General features: G+C 43.4%; 1 protein-coding gene across 1 annotated transcript in view; it reads left to right on the plus strand.

Annotated features, from left to right (window-relative positions):
* LOC143724545 (zinc-binding protein A33-like) overlaps positions 1-3,498 on the plus strand; it is a 145,569-nt gene extending 142,071 nt beyond the window's left edge. The window contains exon 7 of the transcript XR_013197403.1: positions 3,395-3,498. The gene's annotated coding sequence lies outside the window, so the exon portion shown is untranslated. The remainder of the gene's footprint in view (positions 1-3,394) is intronic.
* Positions 3,499-7,996: the final 4,498 nt, after the last annotated feature.

The following is a 7,996-nucleotide window of genomic DNA, read 5'->3' on the forward strand; positions in this document are numbered from 1 at the left end:
AAGGATGGGGGGTTGCATCCAATTTTAGATCTTCGTTTGCTGAATCGTGCGGTCATGAAATTGAAATTCAAGATGCTCACACTCAAACAGATAGTGACTCAAATCAGATCCGAGGACTGGTTTGTCACGATAGATTTGAAGGACGCTTACTTCCATATCTCCATCCTCCCTCAACACAGGAAGTTCCTGAGGTTTTCTTTCAGGGGCAAAGAATACCAATATCGGGTGCTTCCATTCGGTCTAGCTCTGTCACCCCGCACGTTCACGAAGTGCGTAGATGCAGCTCTGGCCCTGCTCAGGCTGCAGGGAATACGCATTCTGAACTACATTGACGACTGGCTGATTCTGGCGGAATCAGAACAGTCAGCGGTTCGGCATCGAGATGTCGTTCTCGCCCATATGAAGAAATTGAGGTTGAGACTCAATGCCAAGAAGAGTGTGCTTTCTCCACTACAGAGAACCACTTTCCTTGGTGTGGTATGGGATTCAGTCACGATGCGGGCCACACTATCGCCCGTTCGTGTAGCTGCTATCATCACAGCCACAAAAGAGTTGAAGCTAGGCCAGTCACGCACTGCAAAACAGTTCGAGAGACTGTTAGGCCTCATGGCAGCGGCGTCCAATGTGATCCCCTTTGGCCTGCTGTACATGAGACCTTTGCAGTGGTGGCTCAGGACCAGAGGGTTCTCCCCGAGGTTCACCCACTTCGTATGATCAAGATCACGCGGCGGTGCATCCGCGGCTTGATTATATGGAGGAAACATTGGTTCCTGTCCCAGGGTCCGGTGTTGGGAGCTCTTTGCCATCGAGTTGCTATCTCGACAGATGCTTCTCTCACCGGCTGGGGATTGGTATTGGAAGGCCGCTCAGCTCAGGGTCTGTGGGGGAACCATCATCTCTTTTGGCACATAAATTGCCTAGAGATGATGGCCGTCTTCAATGCGTTGAGACATTTCCTCCCAGACCTGAGGGGCCATCATGTGCTCGTCCGTACAGACAACACTTCGGTGGTCACTTATTTAAATCGACAGGGGGGTCTGCGTTCGCGTCCACTCTGCAAACTGGCGCACCAGATCCTCTTGTGGCCCTAGGGAAGATACTCTCCCTGAGGGCAGTGTTTATCCCAGGGTACCAGAATATAGGAGCAGACACCCTGTCAAGGCAGGGGCTGAGGCCAGGGGAATGGAGACTCCACCCCGAGGCGATGGAGCTCATTTGGGAATTTTACGGCCAAGCAGAAGTGGATCTGTTTGCGTCTCAGCATACGACGCACTGTCCACTTTGGTTCTCCCTCACGCAACCAGCCCCCTTGGGGTTGGACGCTATGGTACAGACGTGGCCGAGGCTACGTCTGTACGCATTTCCCCCTGTTGCTCTGCTCCCAGGAGTTCTGGAGAGAGTCCGCCAGGACGGAGTAAGTCTATTATTATTAGCTCCACGCTGGCCGAGTCGGTTTTGATTTGCAGACCTAATGCATCTCCTAGACGGCCCTCCTTTCGAGATTCCTGTCAGGAGAGACCTTCTGTCTCAGGCAGGGGGCACAATATTTCACCCCCGACCGGAGATTTGGAACCTATGGGTTTGGCCTCTGAGGGGGCCCAACTTTTAGAGAGTGGTCTCTCGACTGAGGTCATTGAGACTATTCTTAGCTCCAGAGCTCCAGCCACGAGGAAATTATATATACTTAAGTGGAAAGTTTTCACGTCTTGGTGTCACCAACAGCAGCGAGATCCAGTTAACTGTTCAGTCAACACAGTACTTGATCTTCTCCAGTCTCGTTTCACGTCAGGTTTATGTCATTCTACCTTAAAGGTTTACGTGGCGGCCATTGCGGCTTTCCACGCCCCTGTGGGTATTACATCTTTGGGTCGAGACCCCCTGATTATTCGTTTCCTTCGTGGCACCTTGAGGTTGAGGCCTGCAGTTCGAACTAGGGTGCCGGCATGGGATCTGGCCATAGTTTTGGAAGGCCTGTCTGGGGCTCCCTTCGAGCCCCTAGATTTAGTTTCAGAAAAATTTCTAACTTTCAAGACTATCTTTCTGTTAGCCATTTCATCCCTAAAAAGAGTCGGAGACCTTCAGGCTGTTTCTGTGTCTCCCACCTGTTTGGAATTTGCACCGGGTATGGTTAAGGCGTTCTTATACCCTAAGCAGGGTTACGTCCCTAAGGTGCCAACCAATATTCCAAGGCCTATTGTACTGCAGGTATTCTGTCCTCCTCCGTTTACATTTTCGGACCAGGAAAAACTGAGTCTCTTGTGTCCAGTGCGAGCACTTATTTCCACAGGGCTGCCCCGTGGAGGAGATCTGATCAGTTGTTTGTCTGTTTTGGTTCACCTAAGAAAGGTCTTCCTGCTTCTAAACAGACAATCAGTAAGTGGATAGTCGAGGCTATTTCTCTTGCATATGAGTCCTCTGGCCAGCCATGTCTTTTGGTGGTCAGAGCTCACTCTACCCGAAGTATGGCGGCTTCTAAAGCCCTCTTATCAGGAGTTTCCCTTCAGGAGGTTTCTGTTGCGGCGGGTTGGTCCTCGCCGCTAACCTTTGTGAGGTTTTATAGCCTGGACCTGGAAGCTGCCCCAGGATCCCAGGTGGTTTTTACTTAATTTGCCGACAGTTTTATCATCTGGCATTTTGTAATTATGGCGTATTGGGTATTATCGTTCCCAAAGCGTCATCGACGCATCGCGAGTTCCCTCGAAAGGGAACGTCTCAGGTTACGACTGTAACCCTAGTTCCCTGAGAAGGGAACGAGACGATGCGTCTCCCTGCCATACTTCCTGAATCCCTGCGATCGACTTTGCTTCGGCTCTATAAGCTAACGCGAGCATTGGACCGGATGTGCTTTTATATCATATTCCTGTCTATATCATATTCACTGACTAGTTGACAGTAGTGCTTCAGACTCAGTCACGCAAAGGCGTTCCCAAAGCGTCATCGACGCATCGTCTCGTTCCCTTCTCAGGGAACTAGGGTTACAGTCGTAACCTGAGACGTTTTCCTGGTTTTATTTTTATGTTGTTTCAAAGTCTTCTGTGAAGATTGTAAATACACCGTTCTTTTCCACTTTAACCTCAGTTTTTGTTTCATCCTTTTAACATCCAATTCCTCACACAGTTAAATCTGACCCTATTTTAACTTTTGTAACTCAACTTAATTGGCTGATAAGTTACAATTTGACTATATATCATGGGCTTTTTGGCATTATTTCACACTGTATCCAGTATTCAGTGTTAGTTTGTAAGATGTATGTCTTGTTTTGGTATACATGGAAATGTGCTATACAGTACAAGAGAAAACATGACATGAAAGCACGCGGCCGATGCAGTGGCGCAGATAGGATTTTTTAACTGGGGGGGACCAAGCTGTCAGCAAATGATTTAAACACAAGTAGTTACTTTGCATAATTTGGGATAATGATTTGCACTAAAAAGCCATTGGGGGATTCTTATTTGAAATCATGGATAAACAACAATGAACAAAGGTAAACAAAGGCCTGAAACACACAGCTCATCAAGCTCTTCAGGATCGCTTGAATATACAAAGGCAGGTGTGCTGAAGCAAGTTGGAACTAAACTCTGCAGCTGTGGCCCTCCAGGAGCAGGATTGAAGAGCTCTGGACTAGGGCCTGCCTTACTGTCATCAGAAATCGCCTGCAGGCCAGGAGGACAACGTTTTAAATCTTGTAATTTCAGTTAACCCTCTATACCTCTATAGATTTCACAACAATGTGAAATACAACATATTCCTGAGAATTAATGGCTAAAACTACTATTTCAAAAAAGTCTAAGAATAACTCAATTTTAAATTTAAGTGTTAATTACAAGTTTGTTGCAATTTATAGATTAGAAATATCTTTCAAATGATGTATGACATATTAAGAAATGTTTTTCATAGCCCATAATTTAAGAATCTATATCCTTAAATATATGTCAAAAGTTTATGTAGGCCTTTATTTGTTGTTTGCATAAACCTTGCACCACACAAATGTATTTATTATAATTATTTTATAGTGGCTTACATGACAGTGAACATACCTCAGTCAATTTATACAGTACAATGGGTTAAATGATAAGATAAAACATTATTTCCTGACGACGATAAATTGTTTGATTTATTCAACCATTCTTTTTGTGTTCATTCATTATTTGCCTCTGTCCACTCACCTAAATGCATAGTTATGGTCTCCACATTTCGCTGTGTTTACTAAGTACAAAGCCTTCTTGCCATTATTGTCAGACTAGCTATTCCCCTTAACAAATCTAATCTGCCACATCTGGGAAAGTCAACAGGCATAGGATACTTACATTGTTTGGTTTTTGAAAAAATGAGGTGATTGTTTTTTGTCTCTTCGTTGCCTTTATGTGGCATTTATACAGTCGATTTTTTTCAGTTCAGAAAATCACCGACTCAGCTCAGTCATAGATGGTATATGATCACTATGGTTACCGGTCCGCTCCTACAGGCGCGATTGAGGCAGCTACCAGCTCCTCATAGGACTCCGGCGACAGCACTCAGGAGTCGTAGCGCACACACACAGAGGGAGAGTGTGTAAACGTCGGTGGCATGATGGCATCGTGTGTTTATTGACAACAGAACAGCGTGTAGTGAGAACGTGGATACAAACAAAATAATGGCGACCGGAGTAGATTGTTATTGTGTGTCATAGGGCTGGGCGATAAATCGATTTTATCGATTAACTCGAATGTGTAGTTTACGCCGATTTTTTTTTAATGAAAATCGGTTTCCTCTTTAACAACCGCCGACGCTCCCATCTGGGCTCCCGTAGTTCCGACCGGGCTCAGCGCTTGCCATGATAGAGATACACAAACAAAATGGCAAATGAGCAAGACCGCGGCAGCAGAAGCACACCCCCAAAAACATTTGGGCTACAAGCTGATTCTGCAGGGCCGCCAACTCTCACGAGTTCACTGTGAGAGACGCAATTCTGTCACTTTTTACACGCTCTCACGCCACACATCCATTTTCTCACGCAGAGAAAAATCGCGAAGCCAAGAGGACACTGACACCGACAGACAAGACAGAGCAGTTTACTATCGATATGAAACAGATTCTCAGCTCTCAGATTCTGTCAATTTTATTACAAAATTCAAACAATAAAAACCGTTTTGGCGCTTGTAAATGTGACGTGAAAGAACGCTGGCAGATCTGTTCAAGCGGCACGTGAACCGATCATCTGTTACTCTTTACTACTAACTTACCGAAATGTAATAAAATCGATCGATCAGTGTTTTTCAACCGCGGAAAGATGTCCATAAAACAGTTGGAGAACAACATATGCCACGTAACGTTACATTTACCTCAGGATGGCTTTTAATGACCCATAGCGCGCATGTTAGTTAGACTTTTTTTGGGAGAACAATTAACACATTAACTTATCTACTGTACCTATTTATCCAAAGGAATTTATATTGATTCAAGATCAGAATCAAATCACAAGAATTGAAATGAAATTGTGAAATTTGTGTTAAGCAATAATAAAAACAGTAGCATACCAGTAAACTTAATAAAATTATGTTTAGTTACCAAATAATTTGACAATCACAATACACTTATTGTGATGCGAGTTTTTTTTCTTTTTTTTACACATCCCCCCAATCCCAATCCACCCATTTTATTTTATGTTACATTTTCACTGTTTTCAAAGACAGGGCCTGTCCTCTTGTCTTTTTGGCTTGTTGTTTCTGATTGCACTTTGATGGAGATCAAATCCCAGAAGGGAATATTAAAACAAAATAAAGTTAAAACTTGTTTTGAACAATTTCTTTGTCATCTGCAGATTGATTTTAAGTAGGGAGAGAAAAAAATCGATTTAAATCGTATATCGGATTTTTTGTGAAAAAATCTGGGATTTTTTTTTAGGCCATATCGTCCAGCCCTATTGTGTCAGCCTGCGTCTGCTCCGACCCGATTCTGAAGCAGCGGTGGGCCGGGACACTAATGTACATAGCAATAACACTGGTTAATCCTCTGTTTTACCGATTTTTGTCGCCTTTCGTAGGGATAGTGAGGGCGGGGGACGGATCGGGTCATTATGAATCTGGGGGGGTCATGTCCCCCCCCGTCCCCAGTGCCATCTGCGCCCCTGGGCCGATGTAAACACGAACCGTGTGCTACACAAAACATAACACTCGTGGACAGAAGAGTGTACGGCCACGAGCGAACTCGAAACCGCACGCTCAGACAACAAGACCGAGCGCACGAGAACGAGCGTAAGCTCATCCTGTGCGCTCACAACAGAAATCAAACACGCGGAGCATGGATGTCTGAATCCTGACACAGAACCGAAAACAAACTAGACCGACGTGCCGGGATCCAAACACCATCCCGCGCACGATATTTTTTTTCCCAGGATGGTAGGGGAAGGTACCGCCTTTTTCGCCTCTGATTGGCTAGAAGGGCTCTCCTCCGGTTTGTTATTTGATTTGGCTGTGAAACGTCATCTCAATAGTTTCATTATATAGTTTCTGTTGAGCAGGCAGGATACAAGTTAGGACCATAGGTTAGGACCAACACTCTCATCACCTCAGGGAACTCTGTTGACTGTTCTGTTAATTGTGCTGCTGTTCTAAGCCTATTTGCTGGTTGGGAAAACTTGTAGCCTATTTGTTAGAGGTGGTTGTCAATGTTACTCCACTACAGTGTACAATAGTCATTACATGTCTCACTGCTTTCCATACCTAGTTCTCTCTGTGTAATTGTTTGTATTATTTAATGGACCTTAAGTCAAAGCTGAGCATGGTGATGCATCACTAGTTTTCATTAGTCTAGAATAGTGCAGTGCACTGCACACAGCTGGGCAAAATAGTGCAGTTTTATTGTATTGCATACATCTTAAACCCAGGCAATGCATATGCCTAAATATGCTTATGTACTCTAACTGTTCAGTACTTGAGAGCCACGGCGGGTTTACAAAACGTAGGCTGATCAGATTTTTACTCCCAAGTTCACATGTTCGTCACAAAATTCCCCCAAACAGCTAAGACTAATCTAAACACGATCTAAACAGGCTATGAAATTGTGAACTTGGAATATAAATCTGAAGACACGCACATATGGCGCTTTTCTTAGTAGGATATGTTGGATTGACTTTGTTTACTTCTGTTGTAAAGGCGATCAATACAAAACAGACTAGCCGACAGCCTGCCATGAACGTGAGATGACGTTTCACGGGAACCGCGCAATCAGGCAAAGACGAGACAAAACCAGGAGTGTCAGAGCTCTGTCACAAAACCAAGAAATGAACTAGACAGAAGTGACAGAACCCTGACACTATTATTCTACTCCATGGCCGACTTTCCCTGGTTTATTGATTAGTCATTCATTCATTTCAATTATCTCATTAATTTCCTTTGTTTCATCCATGCTTATATACCCTGAGTTCTGGTTTAGTCTCTGTCCGTCTTCATCTATATATAGTGTGTATGAAGTGTATTCTGGTATTATCTTTAGAAATGTCTTTATACTAATAAAGTGAGTATATTTTTCATAATTAACAAGAAATACGAAATAAGTGTTAATAAATGTGCAGACGAGTGATCCATAAGAGACCAATTTTGTCACATCTCTGTTTCTCCTGTTTATTCAGGACTTTTAATCTATTGATCTATTTGTTTCTCCAAACACTGACAATCAGCATGATAAACTGATGAGTTTTCATCACTGAAACTTCAGCATGAGAAGAAATCATTTTGAGAAACAATGGATCATGACAGACCCTGGAGAAACTCTCGGACAAATAAAGAAGAGCAATAAATAAAACACGTATAAGGGTTTTGAGATCTTTCATTTTTAAATTGAGTATTTTTATGGTTGTTTTGTGTTTAATCCAAGGATTTAACGTTATATCTTTCAATGCAAGTTAATTTTGAATAGGCTTAGATTTTGATTATTTTACCTAAAGAAATCCTGATGTTGTTGTTTGACCTGTTTCAATACACCAACTTGATCAGAAACTCAACCCTCTTACAACACT

This window comes from Siphateles boraxobius, unplaced genomic scaffold (assembly GCF_051911475.1).
Source record: "Siphateles boraxobius isolate OS27281-9 unplaced genomic scaffold, OSU_SipBor_1 75, whole genome shotgun sequence".
Taxonomy (NCBI): Eukaryota; Metazoa; Chordata; class Actinopteri; order Cypriniformes; family Leuciscidae; genus Siphateles; species Siphateles boraxobius.